The sequence below is a fragment of the Artemia franciscana genome, chromosome 9 (genome assembly GCF_032884065.1).
Source record: "Artemia franciscana chromosome 9, ASM3288406v1, whole genome shotgun sequence".
NCBI classification, from domain to species: Eukaryota; Metazoa; Arthropoda; class Branchiopoda; order Anostraca; family Artemiidae; genus Artemia; species Artemia franciscana.
This window is the reverse complement of record NC_088871.1, coordinates 33,259,981-33,284,919: the sequence shown is the minus strand read 5'-3', so window position 1 is coordinate 33,284,919 and position 24,939 is coordinate 33,259,981. Positions and strand designations below refer to the sequence as shown.

The 24,939-nt window shown below is 35.1% G+C and overlaps 1 protein-coding gene and 1 long non-coding RNA gene across 3 annotated transcripts in view; one reads left to right on the top strand and one right to left on the bottom strand.

Annotated features, from left to right (window-relative positions):
• The window catches only part of LOC136031298 (uncharacterized), a gene marked incomplete in the record, with an annotated part of 72,725 nt that overhangs the window by 3,727 nt on the left and 44,059 nt on the right, over positions 1-24,939 (top strand). The window contains 1 exon segment of one of the 2 annotated variants that reach the window (XM_065710749.1): positions 23,226-23,368. 2 annotated transcript variants of the gene reach the window in all.
• LOC136031300 (uncharacterized) overlaps positions 1-24,939 on the bottom strand; it is a 33,406-nt gene that overhangs the window by 7,318 nt on the left and 1,149 nt on the right. The gene's annotated exons all lie outside the window — the stretch shown is intronic.

The window sequence follows — 24,939 nt, the reverse complement described above, 5'->3', positions numbered from 1 at the left end:
TATTGGGCAGTAGGATTGCATGAGGATGGCTGGATGCCATTTGATAGGTTCATGACTTAAAAAGTAGCACTAGAACTCTCAGTTTGTGATCAAATGAGCCCTCCTCCAATTTCCTGCCACCATCCCTTCTATGAGACCAAAACAATAATGTGGGTGACAATCAACTCTATACTAAAACCAACACTATTGCCTTCATTATGATGGTATCTGTTTTCCACCAATTACTTATTTTATTATTTTTTAAATAGAGGATTTCTACACATTACTGTTGTAACTGTGTTAATTAAATCATGTCAAACTGAAAAATAACTAAATCTACCAAGGATGAATGATGAAGTTTAAGATAAGCAGAAACTAAAAGGAATAATAAAGTCAAACTTAAGGCAAGCAGATGTTTACAAGAAACTAGAATATGTCCATTATCCCTGGGGAAACACTACAAAAAAATACTTAAAAGAAGGCATAAAAATCATTTGTATGTATTTTTGTTACTTTTTTACAACTCAGACAAAATTTTGGAAGAGGTTCAGATCTGAACCCTCCCCCATCCTGGGCACAGCCTTACCTGCCTCAATAAACCCTGTAAAGGCCAGCATGTTGTTTGTATGTCACTTAAAACAAATCATGTTTCAAGCAGTTTCTGTTTTATCACTGCAACAGTGAAAAATCAAAAATTGGGAAATCATGCAGGATGTTCATCATTATATTTTAAGTGGATGTAATATCTTAAAATCGTTTTGTGAGCCTCATTGTTGGTTGACCATCACAAAGACAAAGTGCCCATTAGCAAATTCTTCCAGGAGATGGGCTACCATCAAGAGCAGTCAAGAATTTGTGGTTTGACTGTAAAAAGGTGGTGAAATTTACTTCCCTTTTGTTCATGAGTTTGTTAGTCAAAGCTGTAGGCACCACAGTGAACTCCCAAAGTGGCCAAATTACTCAAGTAGTAGTTACTTTGAACAGATTGTTAGTGTTTTCTGAGCCCGCATGCTAGAACACTTTAAGGGACTGCCTTTTCTTGAACTTTAAGAAGAAAAATCCTGCTTCTTTTAATCAAAATAACAAAATTTACACTTTCTGACAATGTAAGATTAATGAAAATCGAACATTTTCTCCAGCCCAAAATGGGGGAAGTTAAATCGTTTTTCTAAGATTGTTGGGAAAGTAGGCATTGGTTTTAGTTTTCTGTTGTTTATTTGGATTTCTTATCCAGACTCTACAAGTTGCAGCAAGACCGCATAATCTATTCTAAATAGCCTAGTTTGGCCACACAATCTAAGAAAGTTTAAAATGGACAAGATTGAGTGATTCTTTAAGGCAGTGATTCCCAAAGTGGTCCAGTTGGACCCCCATGGGTGCACAGGAAGCTTGGCAGGGGTCTATTTTGGTATGATAAAAAATGGGGGTTTACAATTAGTAAAAGGGGATCCTCAAAATTTTATCTGGTTGCATTAGTGAATAACTAAAATGTTGGCTTGACTTATATCTACCAATATTGGTAGATATTATTTTAAGGAGCTTGGGGACTTTTAATTATAAAAACTTGCATATTTTATATTAACTACAAACATGTCAAGACTTGGAAAGTAGTGCTGCTGCTGTCACCACCTTCTGCAACGCTTGTTTAGACAGGCAAAGGGATTAAATACGACTTATGGTGAATGTGCTTGCGAACTTGTTGTATTCTTCACCAATTTAAATATGAATAATAACAATAAACGTTTTGCATTTGTTCCCGAAATTTTAAAAAGAAAAACAAAGTGAATTGATGTTTGTATTTGTCAATGTCGGAAAAAGTAAGTAATCACTCGTCTGTATGCTATAACTTCATACTTTTAATTTATTATTTAACGATTTATTTTGCACGTAAAAAAAACGAAATCTGCTTAGTCGTTTTCATAAAAACTCTATTATTGATCTTAGCGATTTATTGGTTTTAAGATAAAGAATCAGTTTGCTGATGGTTCTTTGTTTATTTCATTGCAATGATTAATTTATTAATTTCATTGCTCTTTTTCTGTTTAAATAGACATATCCTGTTAGGTAAGACCGCCATAAATTTACTAAAACAATGTTTTTTAGTGTATAGGTAGGTAATTGATAAGAAACATGGCTGAATCCAAGACGAAATGTCAACAGTACAGTGTTGATTGCTTAAAATTGGTTTTCTACCATCAAAAGCAGACAAGCGGTTGCACATATGCCTTTTATGGAACAAAGTTTTGAGTAATGACTGTATGAAACCATTGAAGCTCGAAGGTCATCTAAGATGGTGTCATCCTGATAAAATAGATAAAGATGTTGAATATTTTCAAAAACTAAATAAAAAAAAAAAAAAATGAAAAGAGACCCACTGTGCACAGTATGTTTGCTTCATAGTCTGAAAGAAACGATGATGGCTTGCGAGCATCTTATATTATCTCATTGCTTATAGCGAAATCTGGAAAACCACATACCATTGGAGAACAGTTAATTTTACTCGCTGTTGAAGAGGTTTTAAAAACTGTTCCGCACAAATCTCCATTCAACATACTCATAAGAATTCCTTTGAGTAACAGCAATGTACAAAGACACAATGATGAAATGAGCTCTGATATTGAAAATTATGTAATTATCTGCAAACAACTAATTTTTCTACTCAACTGGACAAGTCAACCTTACCCAATAATGAAGCATTATTATTGGTATATGCTCTATTTATTATGGACCGAGAAATTCAAGAAGAGTTACTATTCGCGAAAAATTTGACGGATATTTATTGTCTTGAGTGATTTTTTTAAGGAAAAATCAATTTCATCCACAAACATTATTTCGGTGGCAACAGATAGAGCTCCTGCCATGGTCGGGCGATATTGTGGGTTAATAGGCCATCTTAAAACAATTATACCAGAGGTAACTGCAATTCATTGTGTCATCCACTGACATCATCTAGTAGCGAAAAATTTGAGTGAGAAATTGCACCAATGCAGTTAACAAAATGCGAAGCAATGCATTGAATAAGCGTTTATTTGCACAATAGTGCGATGAAAATGATGAAGAATTTCAACAATTGCTCTTACACCAAAGTACGCTGGTTATCAAAGGGTGCATGTTTAACAAGATTTTACTCAATTTTTTAATCAGTGTTAGAGTTCCTGGAAAGTAAAGATCTTGATTTAAGAGAAAACCTGATCAATTTGAAAGCAGACATCGCGTGTTTGACATATTTGTTCAAAAAATTTAATGACATTAACTTGCAATTACTAGGGGACAGTGTCAAATCGATAAAAGCAAAGGGTGTAATTTCACCTTTTCTTGGAAAATTTAAATATACAAAGTAAACTATTAGTCGGTGCGAATTTTCCTAGTTTTTAAATTTGCACATGTAGAATGACTTGATGAGGATATTCAGACGTACGTTCAACATTCGATTGCCCTGTGTGATGACTTCAAAATCAGATTTGAAGACATTCTAACGATGGAATTACCACCATGGATCATAAATTCATTTGATGAAACAGAATTTGGCAATGTTATCAAACAGTTCGTGGTAACGAACTGTAGTAAGGAGCGACCCGGCTCAATAGTAACCAAAACTCTAAAAAATTTAAGTTTGATATCAATAGCTACATCAAAAGAATCGCATATTAATGCTGATTTTAAATATATAAGTTTCATCAAGTTTAATCTTACCCATCAAAAGTTACGAGCCTGAGAAAATTTGCCTTATTTAGGAAAATAGGGGGAAACACCCCCTAAAAGTCTTAGGATCTTAACGAAAATCACACCATCAGATTCAGCGTATCAGAGAACCCTACTGTAGCAGTTTCAAGCTCCTATCTACAAAAATGTGGAATTTTGTATTTTTTGCCAGAAGACAAATCACGGGTGCGTGTTTATTTGTTTTTTTGTTTTTTTGTTTTTTTGTTTTTTTTTTCTTTTCCCCAGGGGTCATCGCATCGACCAAGTGGTCCTAGAATGTCGCAAGAGGGCTCATTCTGACGGAAATGAAAAGTTCTAGTGCCCTTTTTAAGTGACCAAAGAAATTGGAGGGCATCTAGGCCCCCTCCCACGCTCATTTTTTTCCAAAAGTCAACGGATTAAAATTTTGAGATATCCATTTTGTTCAGCATAGTCGAAAACCATAATAACTATGTCTTTGGGGATGACTTACTCCCCCACAATCCCTGGGGGAGGGGCTGCAAGTTACAAACTTTGACCAGTGTTTAGATATAGTAATGGTTATTGGGAAGTGTACAGACGTTTTCAGGGGGATTTTATTTTGTTTGGGGGTGGGGCTGAGGAGAGGGGGCTATGTTGGAGGATCTTTCCTTGGAGGAATCTGTCATGGGGGAATAAAAATTCAATGAAAAGGGCGCAGGATTCTCTAACATCACTGTAAGAAAACAATGAAAAATAAACATGAAAACGTTTTTTCAAATGAAAGGAAGAAGTAGTATTGAAACTTAAAACGAAAAGAGATTATTCCGCATATGACGGGTTCTAAGAATACTTTAGCATAAAGAGCGAGGTATTTAGGAGAAGATAAATACCTTGCTCTTTATGCTAAAGTATTTTTAGTAATTTCAACTATTTATTCTAACGCCTTTCTGATTCAGGGGTCATTCTTAAAGAATTGGGACAAAACTTACGATTTAGTGTAAAGAGCGAGGTATTAACGAGGGTACAAACCCCTTCGTATACATAATAAAAATATAAGGTTATGAAAGTTTGTTACGTAAGTTAATTCTTCAGTTACGTATATTTTTTACTAATAAAAACGGTCGTTAAAAATTAAAAGTTCTAGTCGCCTTTTTAAGTAACAAAAAAATTTGAGGGCAACTAGGCCTCCTTCTCCACCCCTTATTTCTCAAAATCGTCTGATCAAAACTAAGAGAAAGCCATTTAGCCAAAAAAAGAATTAATATATAAATTTCATTTTAATAATTTATGTGCGGAGAGCCAAAACCAAACATGCATTAGTTCAAAAACGTTCAGAAATTAAATAAAAAAAAACTAATTTTTTTAGCTGAAAGTAAGGAGCGACATTAAAACATAAAACGAACAGAAATTACTCCGTATATGAAATGGGTTGTCCCCTCCGCAGTCCCTCGCTCTTTACGCTAAAGTTTGACTCTTTGCCACAATTCTACCTTTTAAAACAATTAAAAACTTTAGCGTAAAGAGCGTGGGACTGCGGAGGGGACAACCCATTTCATATACGGAGTAATTTCTGTTCGTTTTATGTTTTAATGTCGCTCCTTACTTTCAGCTAAAAAAATTAGTTTTTTTTTATTTAATATTACAAGAGGAGCTACTCGAGCTTAGCACTAATGAAGAGCTGAAGGTGAAATTTAAAAGAGAGTATCAAACATTTTGGTTGCAGGCAGTAATACCCGAAAAATATCCTGGACTGTGGGTAATTGCGAGAAAGCTTTTGATAGCGTTTCCCTCGTCATGTCTGGTCGAAAAGAGTTTTAGTGTCGTTACAAACATTTTAAGGTGGATCTCCGAGGTTTGAAGCCAATGCTATTTTCCTATAGCACTGAAATGCGTATTAACAGCAGACACGAGCAGATTCTTTGATGAAAAAATTATTGTGGCTTCATTGAAAGCTTTAACATGAATAGGCCGAACAAATTCGCATTTTTATTCTTTAGAGCTTCATAAAAAATTAATTAGTGGGGACACCTCTAATTTTTAAAAGTAGTAATAAAATTACTTTTAGAAGATGTAGAGAATTGTAAAGTAGCCTCTCGATTTGCCACAAGATTTCAAAATTTTTGGCCGAGAATTTTTTTTTTATTATCATCAGTTTCCTTTAAAATTTGCTATTTAAGATATCCTTCCTTTACTATTTAAAAGAGTTGTACTAATTATACAGCCTTGATTTTTGTGTCATTTTGTAGATCTTATACTGATTAATAATCCCAAAGATTATTAAGTTTGTAGTTATAAGAGATGATTTTTAGCAATAATTCTTAGTATTCAAGATTTTCTCCTTTCTCATTGGCTTAAGCACTCCTTAAGGGGTTTGCCAGAATATCATTAAGAATGTTGACATCTTCTTATTATTACGACCAGATTTAAAAGGAAGTTGAAAACATGTATAATTGGCAACAACACCTTGAGGCAATATCATTTTTAACACCTCATACGAATGGGAATTTGTTAGGTTACACAGCTGTTACAAAGCAGATAAAATTATTGGCCTTTAAAAGTAAAGAAACACCGATTGTAGGCCTATAAAATGTATGAACATTATTTTTAAAAAGAACATCATTCTTAAAAACATATCATTTTAAACATTATTGGCCTTTAAAAGTAAAAGAAACACCGATTGTAGACCTATAAAATGTATGAACATTATTTTTAAAAAGAACATTATTCTTAAAAAGAACATTATTCTTAAAAACACATCATTTTAAACATTATTGGCCTTGAAAAGTAAAGAAACACCGATTGTAGACCTATAAAATGTATGAACATTATTTTTAAAAAGAACATTATTCTTAAAAACAAATCATTTTAAACATTATTGGCCTTTAAAAGTAAAGAAACACCGATTGTAGACCTATAAAATGTATGAACGTTATTTTTAAAAAGAACATTATTCTTAAAAAGAACATTATTCTTAAAAACACATCATTTTAAACATTATTGGCCTTGAAAAGTAAAGAAACACCGATTGTAGACCTATAAAATGTATGAACATTATTTTTAAAAAGAACATTATTCTTAAAAACAAATCATTTTAAACATTATTGGCCTTTAAAAGTAAAGAAACACCGATTGTAGACCTATAAAATGTATGAACATTATTTTTAAAAAGAACATTATTCTTAAAAAGAACATTATTCTTAAAAACAAATCATTTTAAACATTATTGGCCTTTAAAAGTAAAGAAACACCGATTGTAGACCTATAAAATGTATGAACGTTATTTTTAAAAAGAACATTATTCTTAAAAAGAACATTATTCTTAAAAACACGTCATTTTAAACATTATTGGCCTTGAAAAGTAAAGAAACACCGATTGTAGACCTATAAAATGTATGAACATTATTTTTAAAAAGAACATTATTCTTAAAAAGAACATTATTCTTAAAAACACATCATTTTAAACATTATTGGCCTTGAAAAGTAAAGAAACACCGATTGTACGCCTATAAAGTGTATGTACTTTATTTTTAAAAAGAACAATATTCTTAAAGACACATTATTTTAAACATTATTGGCCTTTAAAAGTAAAGAAACACTGATTGTAGGCCTTTAAAATGTATGAACATTATTTTTAAAAAGAAAGTTATTCTTAAAAAGAACATTATTCTTAAAAACACATTATTTTAAACATTATCGGCCTTTAAAGGTAAAGAAATAGCGATTTTAGGCCTATAAAATGTATGAATATTATTTTAAAAAAAGAACGTTATTCTTTAAAACACATTATTTTAAACATTATTGGCTCTTAAAAGTAAAGAAACGCCTATAAAATATACGAACTTTATTTTTTTTATCTAAAGTTGTAGGATATTCGTCCATTTTAGTTCCACGGGATCTCATTTTATTCCCAATAGTGCCGTATCTTAGAATATTTTGGTTTTTCCCCAACATCTCGTATAGTTGACGATTTATAGGCTCGTTCATAAATGACTGATTACCCCGGTTTGGAACCGCGGTAATCATATACTTTGCTTTACGGAGTTAAAGTCATATGTTCCTGAAGGTGCATAATAAACATTGGGCAATCTTGCCCTGGGGTCATAAATACAGGTAAGGGAGGAAGGAAACCTCTTAGGGGTATTTAATAAATTTTTGAATCTACTTATATTTATATACTATTCGTCAAAAACAAGAGCTAAGAGCTCATATGGCACTTGTGACGAGCTCAAGAGGAGCCAAGAGCCAAGAGCTCATGTGATATGAGCTCTAGTAAAATTCTAAGAATCAATAGCTTGCTTTAAGAGAAAAATCAAAGGCTTAATGCCGGTCGGGATTTAAAACAAGAGCTCTGAGACACGAGGTCCTTCTAAATATCAAAATTCATTAAGATCCGATCGCCCATTTGTAAGTTAAAAATACCTCAATTTTTCTAATTTTTCCTCTCCCTTCAGCCCCCAAGATGGTCAAATCGGGGAAAACAACTGTAAAGAGTCAATTAGTGCAGCTCCCTGACATGCCTACCAATTTTCATCGTCCTAGCACGTCCGGAAGCGCCAAAATCACCGAAGCACTGAACCACACCACCTAAGTCCCCCAAGGAAAGCGGATCCAGTCCGGTTACGTCAATTACGTATCTACGGCGTTTATAAGCGTTTTCCAAGTTTTCTGTTTTCCCCCTCCAACTCCCCCCCCCAATGTCAATAGATCTGGTCGGTATTTAAAAGAAGAGCTTTGAGACATGAGTTTTTTTTAATTATCAGATTTTATTAAGATCCGGTCACCCATTCTTAAGTTAAAAACACTTCAATTTTTCTAATTTTTCCAAATTAACAACTTCCAGCTCCCCCAAAGAGAACGGATCTATACCAATAATGTCAATCTCGTATTTAAAGCTTGTGCTTATTCTTCCCATCAAGTTTCATTCCGATCTCTCCACTCTAAGCGTTTTCTAAGATTTCCGGTTTCCAAGGTTTCTGTTTTTCCCTCCAACCCTCTATATCCTTGGATCCAATTCGAATTGAAAATGGATTATCTGAGACATAAGATTCTTCTATATATTAAGTTTCATTAAGATCCTATCACCCATTTGTAAGATACCTCGATTTTCACGTTTTCCAAGAATTCCAGTTTCCCCCTCCAGCTCCCTTCAATGTCATCGGATCTGGTCGGGATTTAAAATGAGAGTTTTAAAGCACAAGATCCTTCTAGATATCAAATTTCATTAAGATCTGAAAACCCGTTCGCAAGTTACAAGTACCTCATTTTTTATAACTTTACCGAATTACTCCCCCCCCCCCACTCCACCAAAGAGAGCAGATCCGAGCCGGTTATGTCAGTCACCTATCTTGGACGTGTGCATATTCTTTCCACCAAGTTTCATCCTGATCTCTCCGCTTTAAGCGTTTTCCAATATTCCCCCCCCCCCTAATGACACTGGATCTGGTAGGGATTTAAAATGGGAGATCTGGGTTTCGAGGTCCTTCTAAATAGGAAATTTCATTAAGGTACGATCGCTCTTTCATAAGTTAAAACACCTAATTTTGTGTATTTTTTTTAGAATTAACCCTCCCCCTCCCCCCAACTCCCCTAAAGAGAGCAGATCCGTTCCGGCTATGTCAATCCCGTTTCTAGGACTTGTGCTTATTTTTACCATCAAGTTTCATCACGACCCCTATACTCTAAGCGTTTTCTGAGACATGCTATCCTTGGAAATATCAAATTTCAATAAGGTCCAATCTCTCCTTCGTAAGTTGAAAATACCTTATTTTTTTATTTTTCAGAATTAACCCTCCTCCTCCCAACTCTCCCGAAGAGAGCAGATCCGTTCCAGTTGCGTCAATCTCATATCTAGGACTTACGATGGTTTTTACCACCAAGTTTCATTCCGATCCCCCCACTCTATGCGTTTCCCATAATTTTTGGTTCCCCCTTCCAGTTTCCCCCCAATATCACCGGATCCGTTCGGAATTTAAAATAAGAGCTATGAGACACGATATCCTTCCAAACATCAAATTTCATTGATATCTGATGACTCTTTCCTAAGTTAAAAATACCTCATTTTTTCTAATTTGTCGGAATTAACCCTTCCCCCCCAACTCCCCCAAAGAGAGTGGATCCGTCCAGTTACGTCAATCACGTATCTACGATATTTGCTTATTCTACCCACCAAGTTTTATCCCGATATCTTCACTCTAATCATTTTCCAAGATTTTTGGTTTCCCCCTCCGCCTCTGGCCACTGTCACCAGATCTTGTCAGGGTTTGTAACAAGAGTGCTGAAGCACAAGATCCTTCTAAATATAAAGTTTCATTAAGATCTTATCACCCGTCCATAAATTACAAATACCTCATTTTTCTAATTTTTCCAAGTTACCCTCCCCCCAACTCTCCCAAAGAGTGCGGATCTGGTCCAGTTACGGCGGTTACGTATCTTGGATGTGTGCTTATTCTTCCCACCAAATTTCATCCTGACCTCTTCACTCTGAGCGTTTTCCAAGACTTCTGGTCCCGCCCCCACAACTCCCCCCAATGAAACTGGATTCAGTCAGATCTAAAATAAAAGATCTGAGTTGCAAGATCCTTCTAAATATGAGATTTCATTAAGATTCGATCACTCCTTCGTAACTTAAAAATACCTCATTTTTTCGAATTAACCGTCCCTCCACTCCCCCCTACAGACGGTCGAGTCGGATAAATGATTATTTCTAATTTAATCTTGTCAGGTACAGATTTTTCTCATTTTTCACAATTAACCCCCCTCCCTACTTCTCCAAAGAGAGCGGACCCATTCCGAATATGTCAATCACGTATCTAGGATTTGTTCTCATTTTTTCCACCAAGTTTCAAACCGGTCTTTTTTTCTGAATTAACCGTCTCCTCACTCCCCACAGATGATCGAATTGGGAAAGGTGGAAAATTGGGAATCGAATTGGATCAGGGGTGATCTTATCGACTTAGTGGTCCTAGAATGTCGCAAGAACGCTAATTCTTATGGAAATTAAAAGTTCTAGTGCCCTTTTTAAGTGACCAAAAAAATTGGAGGGCACCTACTCCCCCTCCCACACTCATTTTTTCCCAAAAGTCACCGGATCAAAATTCTGCGATAGCCATTCTATTCACCATCGTCAAAAAACCTAATAACTATGTATTTAGGGACGTCTCACTCCCCCGCAGTCCCCACGGGAGGGGCTGCAAGTCACAAACTTTGACCTGTGTTTACATATAGCAATGGTTACTGGGAAGTGTACAGACGTTTTCAGGGGGATTTTTTTTGGTTTAGGGGGGATTTGAGGGGGGAGGGTTACATGGGAGGATATTTCCATGGAGAAACCTCTCATGGGGGAAGTGAATTTCAATTAAGGTGGCGCAGGATTTTCGAGCATTATTTGAAAAAACAATGAAAAAATAAATATGAAAAGTTTGTTTCTACTCAAAGTAAGGAGCAACATTAAAACTTAAAACGAACAAAAATTATTATGCATATCAGGGGTTTACCTTCTCGTTATACCTCACTCTTTACGCTAAAGTATTTTTAGTAATTTCAACTATTTATTCTACGGTCTTTGTGATTCAGAGGTCATTCTTAAGGAATTGGGACAAAATCTAAGCTTTAATGTAAAGAGCGAGGTATCGACCAGGGTTGAACCCCCTCATATACGCAATAAAAACATACGGATATAGAAGTTCGTTACGTAAGTTCATTCGTAAGTACGTATATTTTTTGCCAATGAAAACGTTTGTAAAAAATTAAAAGTTCTAGTTGCTTTTTTAAGTGATCAAAAACTTGGAGTGCAACTAGGCCTCATCCCTCGCTCCTTTTTCTCAAAATATTCCGATTAATTGCAATTAATTCATATGCAAATTTCGCTTTAATTATTATGTGCGGAGAGCCAAGATCAAAACATGCATTAATTCAAAAACGTCCAGAAATTAAATAAAAAAAACAAGCTTTTTTAAATGAAAGTAAGGAGCAACATTAAAGCTTAAAACGAACAGAAATTACTCCGCATATGAAAGGGGCTTTTCCTCCTCAACGCCCCACTCTTTACGCTAAAGTTTCTTACTGTTTTAAAAATAAAGTTAATAGAAAGAGTCAAACTTTAGCGTAAAGAGCGGGGCGTTAGGAGGAAAAGCCCCTATCATATACGGAGTAATTTCTGTTCGTTTTAAGTTTTAATGTTGCTCCTTACTTTCATTTACTTTCAGTTACTGAAAAGTTCAATGATCCAAATTCACTGAAAAAAGAAGGTACTGAACTGATAATCAGCCAGGTTTATGATTCAACCACGCTCGAGTTTAATCCATAGTTTGCAAAAATTGAGCAGACTCTACTAGGTAGTCTGAGATTTCAAACTGAAAATTTGTAGGAGAGAATTGGTCGAATAGAAAAAAAGCTTGATAATTATGATCAAGAGTCCATGCTTGATAGCCTTGTATTTCATGGGTTAAAGTAGTTACCTGGTGTAGAAACTCATACGACGATATCTAATATTATAAATAGCAAAATGTCTGTGCTGGGCCCTTTACTTTATTTAGTTTACGTGAACATGATGCACGTTTATCTAAAGGATACATATATTACTAACATTATTTCTAACAAAATTTGCAAAATCTGCAGATAATTTAATAGCTAAAGCTCATATTACTCTCAAAAGATTAGAGATGTTTACAAGTTTAAGTTTGCTGTGTGTGAATGTAAAGAAAATTTTTTACTGACATTCTGTGGAGTGGGTGATTCTGTTGATGTATTCAGTAAAGTTCTATTTGGTGAAAAACCTATTTTACAAGCTATATCACTGCGGTACCTCGGCTTCCATATTGATTCTAATCTATCGTAAAAGCATCATAGCGACATTATCTCCACCAAAGTTGCACTTGGAGTTGGCATCCTCAAAAGATTGAAGCATATTCTGCCGGAACATACTCTTCGCACGATATATTTTGCAATAATCTACCCATATATCATACGGATGTTTAGTCTGGAGAAGCAATTTTTATGTTAATTACAAGCTAAATGGTTTTCTCATAGTTTTGATCGGACGATTTCGCTAAAAAAAAGGGGGTGGGAGAGGAGGCCTAGTTACCTCCCAATTTTTGGTTACTTAAAAATACAACTAGATTTGTTTTATTTTTTTATAAACGTTTTTGTTAGTAATATACATTCGTACCTTACGAATTAGCTTATGCAACGAACTTATATAATTGTATATTTTTATTGTGAGGGGGTTTGCCCCCTCGTCAATACCTCGTTCTTTACAATAAAGCTTGAATTTTGTCCCAAATCTTTCAGAATGACCCTTGAATAACAAAGGCCGTAGAATAACTAGTTAGAGTTATATAAAATACTTTTTGCGTAAAGAGCAAGGTATTGTGGAAGAGATGAACCCCCTTATATAAGTAATATTTTATGTTCGTTTTAAGTTTTAATGTTGATCATTACTTCCAGTTGAAAAAAAAATAATTTTCTCATTGTCTTTTTGTAAATGATGCTAGAAAATCCTACGACCCCTTCATGGAAATTCTCTTCCCTCATGAAAAATTCCGGCATGGAAAGATCCTCCCACTCAACTTGCCCCCCCCCCAACCCACCCTAAACCCAACACAAAAAAAGTCCCCCCGAAACGTCTGTACACTTCATAATTAACAACTATTATGTGTAAACAATGGTCAAAGTTTATAAGTTGCCACCCCTCCCCCGGGAACTGTGGTGGATTTAGTCATCCCCAAAGACATAGTTATTAGGTTTTTGACTAAGTTAAACAGAATGGCTATCTCAAAATTTTGATCCGGTGACCTTGGAGAAAAATGTGTGTTGGAGGGGGTCTCGGTGCCCTCCAATTTTTTGGTCACTTAAAAAGGACACTATAACTTTTAATTTACGTTAGAATGAACCATCTTGCGACATTCTAGGACAACTAGGTCGATACGATCACCCCTGAGGAAAAAAACAAAAAAGAAAACAAAAAAATACGCACCCGTTATCAAAAATACAAAATTCCACCATTTTTATGATAGGGGCTTGAAACTTCTACAGTAGGTTTCTCGGATATGCTGACTCTGATGGTGTGATTTTTTTAAGATTTTGTGACTTTTAGAGGGTATTTCCGCCTATTTTCTAAAATAAGACACATTTTCTCAGGCTCGTAACTTTTGACCGGTAAGACTACACTTGATGAAACTTATATATTTAAAATTAGCATTAAAATGCAATTCTTTTGATGTAACTATTTGTATCAAAACTTTGTTTTTTAGAGTTTTGGTCACTATTGAGCCTAGTCGCTTCTTACTACAGTTTGTTACCACGAACTGTTTGAAATAGTAACTTGTAAATGAATAAAAGTAATACATTCTACTATAACGTTGAGATAGAACTTATTAATGTCTCAGGTTTTCCCGTCCCTTTTTTGTTTTTGTATTTTTTTTCTGCCCATCGTGAAAATTCAAATGCTAAACTGTTATCTGACTTGTAATCAACCAAATTCAAATCGTCAGCTGTTACCAATTAGACATGTGAAAAATCTAAATTCCCTTTAAATCCGGTCTTAATGTTCAGGGAAAGTCAACAGTCTTTAGATATTCTGATACAACCCTCAAGGAGCAATTAAGCCAATGAGAAAGGAGGAAATCTCGTAACGTATTTCAATGTTATTGGAAATAGAATTTGCTTTCAACCTAGGAGATTGACCTTAACAGAAAAAAGGAGCAGATTGAATATCACAGAACGGGGAGATCTGTGGTTACTCCTAACCAAATTGAACCCTAATATTGATAATTTGCTGTAAGCTCATCAAGCACATCCTTCCCATCAATATATGACTATTTTGTGATTGTTATTGTAGAAATGTAGAACTTATTTTATGTTATTAATTAAAAGTGTAATAATTACATATTTGAATAAATACAACACAAGAAAGTATGCTTTTTTTTTATTTTTTTCTCATTCAAATTATTTCTAAATAAAATAAGTGAGGATTTATTGATTCCTTGTGCTGTGAGTAGATGTAAAAAAAAAATTAAGTTGAATGGACACATATAGAGTTGAATGGACACAGTTGAAATGTAGAACTTATTTTATGTTATTAATTAAAAGTGAATTAATTACATATTTCAATAAATACAACACAAGAAAGTATGCTTTTTTTTATTTTTTTTTTCATTCCGATAATTTCTAAATAAAATAAGTGAGGATTTATTGATTCCTTGTGCTGTGAGTAGATGTCAAAAAAATTAAGTTGAATGGACACAATTTTTTGATCGGTCCATCTTACACTTCAATAAACTAAACAGATTGCTTCAGAAACTGTCAGCGTCTGTTATAAAATATTTATTTAGGCATAAATTTTCTACATATTTGAACCAATTACAACCTAAACAAAATGTTTTGATAAAAAGATGTCTTTTGAAACTGATAATTTAAATTGAAAGCCAACAAATGAAATTATTCTAAGAAACATTTTTTTCTCTTAATATTGAGTAGTACATGTATTTCGTCTTTTTTGTTATTAATGTTTAGCGAATAATACCTACACTGCTCTAAATATATATAGTTTTCAGTAAAACGTAAATGATACTGATGTCTTTTAGGGGGGTTTAAAAGGGGAGGAGTAGCTCTATTCTCAACAAAATAAACAAACAAAGTTATTCCGTGTATGGGGGGGCTGCCCCCTCCTCAATCCCTCGGTTGTTATGTTAAGTATTCTTAGTGCCTTAAAAAAGCTTCTTGTTCCAATTGAAGGGCCCTTGTGTTTGTGCAGTCGTTTTTAGAGAATTGGGATAAAAAGTTAAACTTTAGCGTAAAAAACAAGGGATTGAGAAGGAGGCAGTCTCCTTCATTTATGGATAAATTTCTGTTCAGTTTTAAAGTTAAAATTTCCCCTCACTTTAGGTTGAAAAAACTTATTTATCTTTCACTTAATTTATAATCGTTTTTTTTAAATCATACCGGGAAATCCACCTCTGTGGAAAATCACCACGGTCGAAAATTATCTCTTCCCCAGAAAAAAAATCATGTATATTTCTCAATAAAAAAGCCATATGTAAATAATCTAGTGACTCTGGGGGGTTATGATGTCCCCAGAGGCACAGTTATTGGCATAGGCATATGCTTTTCGACTATGCAGGACCAAATAGCTAGTTTAAATTTTGATCGGACGCTTTTGGGGAAAAAGTTGGAGTGGGGGGAGTCGTTGCCCATCGATCTTTTTGTTCACCTAAAAAGGGCACTTGGACTTTTGATTTCCGTTTGAATGAACCCTCTTTTGATCTTCTAAGACCGTTGGTTTGATACAATCACCCATGGGGGGAAAAGAACAAAAAAAGGAAAAAAATAACGCGTATCTGATCTTTCTTCTTAAAAAAAATAATAATAATAAATAAAACTCCATATTTTGTAGACAGGAGCTTGGAACCTCTACAATAGGGTTCTGTTATATGCCAAATCGGATGGCGTAGTCATTGGCGCTGCCTAAGTAAAGAGCAGTGAGGGCACAATGTATTATTTATTGATTTATTTTTTGTTTAGACCAGGGCACTTCGTATAGAAGGAGTCATCGTAGAAACTTCGAAAAGGACTCATTCGGTTGGAAATTGAAAGGGCTAGTGCCCTTTTTAATAGTCGAAAGTGATTGGAAGGCAACTAACCCTTCTCCGACGCCCACCATTTCCCCGAACACATTTAATCAAAATTTTGAGATAGCCATTTTGTTCAACGTAGTTAAAAGAACCGGAAATTGTGTCTTTGAGGATGACCCCCCTTCCCAGTGCTCAGTGCAAGGATTGTAAGTTATGCCCTGGGGGCATTTGAGTTTTATATAGAAAGGGTGATCGTAAAACTTCGGAGGGGGCTCATTGGATTGGTAATCAGAAGTTCTAGTGCCCTTTTTAGGATTCAGAGTGACCGGAGAGTGGATACCCCCCCCCCACACACATATACCTCGAATTTCCTGAAATGCATTTGATAGAAATTTTGAGATGACTATTTTTTGTCGTAGAAACTTCAAAAAGAGCTCACTTGATTGAAAATTCAAAGGACTAGTGCCCTTTTAAATAGTCAAAAGTGATTGGAGGGCAATTAACCCCCTCTCCCACGCCCACCATTTCCTCAAACACATCAGTTTAGACCAGGGCAGTTCCTATCTAAGGAGTTGTCGTAGAAACTTCGAAAAGGGCTCATTCGATTGAAAATTGAAAGGACTAGTGCCCTTTTTAATAGTCGAAAGTGATTAAAGGGCAGCTAACCCCTCTCCGACGCCCACCATTACCCCAAACACATTCAATCAAAATTTTTGATATGTATTTTGTTCAGCATAGTTAAAAAAAACAGAAATTATGTCTTTGAGGATGGCAACCCCCTCCCACAAAGGCCTCAGGGCAAGGATTGTGAGTTGTGCCCTGGGGGCATATAAGGTATATATAGAAAGGGTGATCGTAAAAACTTTAGAAAGAGCTCATTTGATTGGAATTCAGGTATTCTAGTGTCCTTTTTAAGATTCAGAGTGATCTGAATTTCCTCAAACACATCCAATCAAAATTTTGAGATAGCGATTTTGATATGTATTTTGTTCAGCATAGTTAAAAAAAAACAGAAATTATGTCTTTGAGGATGGCAACCCCCTCCCACAAAGGCCTCAGGGCAAGGATTGTGAGTTGTGCCCTGGGGGCATATAAGGTATATATAGAAAGGGTGATCGTTAAAACTCTAGAAAGAGCTCATTTGATTGGAATTCAGGTATTCTAGTATCCTTTTTAAGATTCAGAGTGATCTGAATTTCCTCAAACACATCCAATCAAAATTTTGAGATAGCGATTTTGCTCAACGTAGTTGAAATGTCCGGAAAATTATGTCTTTGAGTTTGACAACCCCTCTACAGCCCTCAGGGCAACGGTTGTAAATTATGCCTTGGGGGGCATGTAAGGTATATATAGAATGGGTGATCGTATAAACTTCGGAGCGGGATCATTGGATTGGTAATCAAATGTTCGTGTGCCCTGTTTAAGATTCAGAGTGATTGGAGAATGATACCCCCTACGCATTGTATTTTCCCGAAATGCGTCTGATAGAAATTTTGAGATAACCATTTTTTGTCTTAAAAACTTTGAAAAGAGCTCATTCAATTGGGAATTAAAAGGACTAGTGCCCTTTTTAATAATCGAAAGTGATTGGAGGGCAACTAACCCCCCTCCCACGTCCACCATTTCCCCAAACCCATCCAATCCAAATTTTTAGATAGCCATTTTGTTCAACGTAATTGAAAGGTCCAGAAATTATGTATTTGAGGATGACAACCCCCCCCCCAGAGCCCTCAGGACAAAGGTTGTAAGTCATGGTCTGGCGACATATAAGGTATTTTTAGAAAGGATGATTGTATAGACTTCGGATGGGGCTCATTGGATTGGTTATCAGAAGTTCTAGTGCCCTCTTTAAGATTCAAAGTGATTAGAGGGTGGATACCCCCCACACTTCGTATTTTCCTGACATGTATCTGATTAAAATTTAGAGATGACCATTTGTCGTCGAAAAAACTTTGAAAACAGGTCTTTTGATTAGAAATTGAAAGAGCCAGTGCCCTTTTTAATTGTCGAAAGGGATTGGAGGGCAACAAACCCCCTCCCATGCCCACCATTTCCCCAAACACATCCAATAAAAATTTTGAGGTAACCATTTGGTTCAACGTAACTGAAAGGTCTGGAAATTATGTCTTTGAGAATCACAACCCCCCAGCCCAAGGCAAGGGTTGTAAGTTCCGCCCTGGGGGCATATGATATATATATATATATATATATATATATATATATATATATATATATATATATATATATATATATATATATATATATATATATATATATATATATATATATATATATATATATATACAAGTTCTAGCGCTCTTTTTGAGATTTAGAGTGATCCAAGGATTGATACCCCCCTCCTCCGCCACACCTCGTGTTATCCCAAAACGCATCTGATTTTAATTTTGAGATGGTCATTTGTTGTCATAGAAACTTCAAAAACAGCTCATTCCATTGGAAATTGAAGGGGCGAGTGCACTTTTTAATTGTCGAAAGTGACTGGAGGGCAACTAACCCCTCTCTGCCGCCCATCATATCCCCAAACTCATCCGATAATAAGCTTGAGATACCCATTCTGTTCAAAGTAATTGAAAGGTCCAGAAATTATGTCTGAGGATTTCACCCCCCTCCCCACAGCACTCAGGGTAAGAGTTGTAAGTTATGCTCTGAGGAATATAAGGTATATATAGAAAGGGTGATCGTATAAATCTCGGAAGGTGCTCTTTGGATTCGTAATCAGGAGTTCTTGGGCCCTTTTAAGACCCAAAGTGATTGGAGGGGGGAAACTCCCCATCACGCCTCGTATTTCCCGAAATGAATCTGACAGAAATTTTGAGGTGTCCATTTGTTGTCCTAGAAACTTTGAAAAGAGCTCATTCGATTTGAATTGAAAGGGCTAGTGCTCTTTTTTTAATAGTCGAAAGTGATTGAAGGGCTACTAACCCCCTCTCCCAAGCCCACCATTTCCTCAAAAACATACAATAAAAATTTTGAGATAGCTATTTGTTAAATGTAATTGAAAGGACCGGAAATTATGTCTTTGAGGATCACAACCTCCCCCCCTCATCCCCTTGGGCAAGGTAACTTATGGCCTGGGGGCATATAAGGTATATATAGAAAGGGAGATCGTATAAACTTCGGAGGGGGCTTGTTGGATTAGTAATCAGAAGTTCTAGTGCCCTTCTTAAAATTCAGAGTGATCTGAGGGTGGATTACCCCTACGCCTCAAAACCTCGTATTTTCCTATAATGCATCTAATAGAAATTTTGAGATAACCATTTGTTGTTGTAGAAACTTCGAAAAAGACTCATTCGATTGCAAATTCAAAGGGCTAGTTTATTAGTCAAAAGCGATTGGAGGGCAAAAAATCCCCCCCCCCCACACACACTCATCAATTCCCAAAACACATCTAATCAAAATTTTGAGTAGCCATTTTGTTCACTGCAGTTGAAAGGTCTGAAAATTATGTCTTTGCCATCTCCCATACCTTCTCAAGACCAGAACATAATTTGCAGTTTACTGAAAAAAATGGCTGTGGATTGTCTGTTTAGAATTGCCTGTTGTGGATTGAACTGATATATATTCCTTAAAGTTTAAATAAGTTTTAATTTATTATAGTTAAAAAAGCTAAAACATTTTGAACGTATTTTGTTTATTTAAATCATACAATAAACAACCGAGTCAAACTCAAAACGAACAAAAATTAACATGAGTAGGGCTGACAACCCGAATGCCTTCTCAAGACCAGAACATAATTTGCTCTTTACTGAAAACGAAATATATTTAAAATGTTTTCACTTTGTTTTTACTTGTTCCAAATGTATTTACTAGATATTTGAAGGGGAAGACCTCCCCCTTGCACTACACTTTGTTTTTACTTGTTTCAAACGTGTTAACTAGATATTTGAAGGGGGAAGTCCTCCCCCTTACACTCTAACGACAGTGCGAGTGACTAGTGTCCTTTTTAAGAGTAACAAAAGATTGGAGGGCAAGCAGCCCTTCTCTCAAGCCCATTCATTTTACAAACGCATCCAGTCAACATTTTGACTTAGCCTTTTTGGCAAGTATAGTAGAACCGTCCAGCAACTATGTCTTTAGAGATATTAAGCATGTCAACCCCCCACAATTGTGTAATTGGCCCATTAGGCTTTAAAACTAAATGTTGCTTTGAAAATAAATCAAAAGGCATTGTGTTTAATGGTTGCCAATAAAATACCTCAGCAATATATCGAGAACGACTCGAGGTATTTTGGTGATGCTACTATTACTACTTCTGCTTTTACAATTTAAATAAATCAAAAGAGTGTAAGTGTATCCAGGTTGTCAAAGAGCATAGATAGAATCTTTTAGGATTGATATTAAGTTTTATTTTTCAGGTCAACTTCAGAAGCTGTAAAATTAAATTAAAGATTACTGTTTGTGTCAGGATTAAAAATAGTTGAAAAAGTTTCTCCAACATTCAAATAGCACCCCATATTATGGATTCTTGTAGAAGGAAACTGAAAAGAAAGACAATAGTTTATTTTTGATGAAAAAGACTATGTCATTAAAAACGAACTGGAATAAATTTAAAAACAAAATTTGCACTTTACTGAAAACAGAATAGCCTACGTTTGAAATGTTTTTACCTTTCTTACTTTCATAAAAGAACAATTATCAAAACCTTAACGGAGAAGTTTCTGTGTATTTTAAATTAACTGACAATCCACGGTCATTTGTTATTTTTTTTTTCAGTATAGGGCAAATTGTGTTCTGGTCTTGAAAAGGCATAGGGGTTATCAGCCCTAATCATGTTAATTTTTCCTCGTTTTGAGTTTGACTCGGCCATTTATTGTAATTTCTGTTCGTTTTGATTTTAATTTATTTATTGATAGTGATTTGTGGTAGTTTTATGCTTGGAAGATTATTTGACTTTATTTTAGCTCATTCTTGGCTTAATGGAGCTCTTTACTTTTCTTTGTAAAACTTATCTTGTGGAAAAACATTTTAAAATTAATTTTCATTAAGATCGCTTCACTTTTTGGGGTGTTTCCCCTTTTTGAAAACCATGCAAATTTTTTCAGGCTTGCAGCCATAGCCTGGTCACTCCTTACTTACAGTTTGTTACTACTGATTTGTTTCTTCTTGTCTTTGTTTTAAAATGTATCAAACAGTTCGTGGTAACGAACGGTAGTAAGGAGCGACCCGGCTCAATAGTAACCAAAACTCTAAAAAATGAATTTTGATACCAATAGCTACGTCAAAAGAATCGCAATTTAATGCTGATTTTAAATATATAAGTTTCATCAAGTTTAGTCTTACCCATCAAAAGTTACGAGCCTGAGAAAATTTGCCTTATTTTAGAAAATAGGGGGAAACACCCCCTAAAAGTCATAGAATCTTAACGAAAATCACACCATCAGATTCAGCGTATCAGAGAACCCTATTTTAGAAGTTTCAAGCTCCTATCTACAAAAATGTGGAAATTTGTATTTTTTGCCAGAAGGCAGATCACGGATGCGTGTTCATTTGTTTGTTTGTTTTTTTGTTGTTTTTTTTTCCCAGGGGTGATCGTATCGATCCAGTGGTCCTAGAATGTTGCGAGAGGGCTCATTCTAACGGAAATGAAAAGTTCTAGTGCTCTTTTTAAGTGACAAAAAAAATTGGAGGGCACCTAGGCCCCCTCCCACGCTAATTATTTTCCCAAAGTCAACGGATCAAAATTCTGAGATAGCCATTTTATTCAGCGTAGTTGAAAAACCTTATAACTATGTCTTTGGGGACCACTTACTCCCCCACAGTCCCCGTGGGAGGGGCTACAAGTTACAAACTTTGACCAGTGCTTACATATAGTAATGGTTATTGGGAAGTATACAGACGTTTTCAGGGGGATTTTTAGGTTGGGGGAGGGGTTGAGAAGAGGGGGATATGTTGGGGGGTATGTTTGGGAAACTTTCCATCGAGGAATTTGTCATGGGGAAGAAAATTTCCGTGAAGGGAGCGCAGGACTTTCTAGCATTATTAAAAAAAAAAACACAATGAAAAAATAAATATGAAAAAGTTTTTTCAACTGGAAGTAAGGAGCAGCATTAAAACTTAAAACGAACAGAAATTATTACGCATATGAGGGGCTCACCTCCTCCTAATACTTCGCTCTTTACGCTAAAGTATTTCTAGTAATTTCAACTATTTATTCAACGGCTTTTGTGATTCAGGGGTCATTCTTAATGAATTGGGACAAAATTTAAGCTTTAGTGTAAAGAGCGAGGTACTGACGAGGGGTTGAACCCCCTCATATATGTAATAAAAACATGAGAATACAAAAGTTCGTTACGTAAGCTAATTTATAAGTTACGTATATCTTTTACTAACAAAAACATTCGCAAAAAATAAAAATTTCTAGTTTCTTTTTAAGTTGAAAAATCGGAGGGCAGCTAGGCTTCCTCCCCCACTCCTTTTTTTCTCAAAATCATTCGATAAAAACTATGAGTAAGCCATTTAGCCAAAAAAAAAAAAAAATGCAAATTTGGTTTTAATTATTCCTCTGCGGAGAGCCAAAATCAAAACATGCTTTGATTCAAAAACGTTCAGAAATTAAATATAAAAAAAACAAGTTTTTTAACTGAAAGTAAGGAGCGACATTAAAACTTAAAACGAACAGAAATTACTTCGTATATGAAAGGGGCTGCTTCCTTATCAACGTCCTACTCTTTACGCTAAAGTTTGGCTCTTTCTCTCAACTCTACTTTTTAGAACAGTAAAAAACTTGATAAGGAAGCAGCCCCTTTCATATACGAAGTAATTTCTGTTCGTTTTAAGTTTTAATGTCGTTCCTTGCTTTCAGTTAAAAAAAAACTTTTTTTTTTATTTAATTATACAAATGACGACTTGAATTTAGTTTTCGGTTATTTGTAGTCTGGATAAAAATGAACTTTGTGACCTTGGGTTTTTAGGATGCATATACCACGACTTAATGAATTGCGCAGAGGAAGAAAATACAAGGCTTTTGTTTGAGGTGAATCTGATATTGTATTATGCAATTTCCCTTTCTTTAACGATTATAGTTTTCAGTGAGCTAACTGAGCAAAATATCTTCTTGAATATATTCCTGTATAAATGTGTTTTGCCATGGATTAGAAATTAAGATAGTTTTCGCCTGTGTCGATGTTGATTTGACTGTGAGTATTTGTTATTCCATTTATTTACTTTTTTAATAAAAAATTGTCTCGTCCAACAAAAGAAGGGGCGGATCTTATACTGACACTCGAGCAGAAATGTAGATGAAAAGAGCCGGCCAAAGTGGGAAAAAGCAGGCGAATAACGTGAAAAAACGTGACACAGCATGCAAAATAGAGATTTAGAGGAGGCTCGGTTTGATACCTTCTCCCTTTTGACGTACCTCCTTGATATATACTGAGGTACTTTGTCGGTTATTGGAAACACACCCAAGAATTGAAGTTAGATTAATCCTGATGAAATATAACAATACATGATGACAAAATACTTCAGAAGCAAAATTATGGAAACCTAACGTAACCTAACCCCTTCCCCCTAGTGTGAAAATATATAGCCCAAATTGTACAAGTCCAATGCATTCTGTCGAAGTCCAATGCATTGTATCATCCGTCACTTGTTTTTGTAGCTACGAAATCGATTTTCTGATATGTAACCTAAGCGTACTTCTTGAATGTGTTTCCAATAAACGATAAGTACCTATACTGGTATTTTCAGTATGCTTGTTCGTATACTGAAAGGTTGATAGTTAACATATAAGTGAGGGTGACGAAGACATAGTGGTACCCTTTTTGGAGAATAAGGATGGTTAGTTACCGTTCGCTTGAGTATGTAGGAATTTGGTATTTGTGATGATTATGCTGTCAATCATTGTTGGCTTACAAATGGTGAACAGAGAGTATCCTTACTTTTTGGATAACTAAATTGGATAAGCTAAAATCATCAAAATCGGCAATGAAATTGCGGCCATGAGCGAACTTCGCTCCTGCATGAACCTAGGGTTACTCTTGGTTCACAGAGAAGGAAAATTACTGCTATAGGCAATATTCGCGAATTGCTTCACTGAGCGTTTTTAATTACTTATAACATTAAAAAAACAATTTAAATGGTTGTTGCTCTTATATATAAAAAAGTTGCCTTGCTGTCCGATAAAAGTGGAATTGGGCTGGACGAATTATTTGAAAATACAAAAACAAAAAAACAACTGAAATTACTTAATTTGGCAACTAAATTGCCGTAAGAAAAGAAACTACTTCCGTACAATCCAGAACACAGTCAAGAAGTTTGCTCAGTTGAATCAGCGAAAAACCGGTTTACCTTTCTGTATTCGGAGACAATTAGCCTAGGTTCAGAGAAATAAAATACATTGTAGGTATATTTTAATTAAATATTTCAAATATGAAGCTGGTACTTTGGTTATATTATGTTAGGTATTTAATATAATGCGTTGCGAGGGGCCTGTTTACTGCTTTCCGTAATTCTTTGTTGTAGTTTCTATAATTTTATTACTAAAGTATTATATTTTCTTTATAATTTGGTATATTTCATTATGATTTACCTAATTTCACTTCTCGAATGTGTTCTGGATTGCATGGAAGTACTAAAAAGAATATTGCACTAGGTGTGAACCTAGTGGTACTAGCAGAATTAAGAGAAAAACTATTGAGAATCAAAAAGAAAAGTGTTCCAGTGTATTAAAAGTTGGCAATTACTCAAGAGTTGTATTAACTTGCCA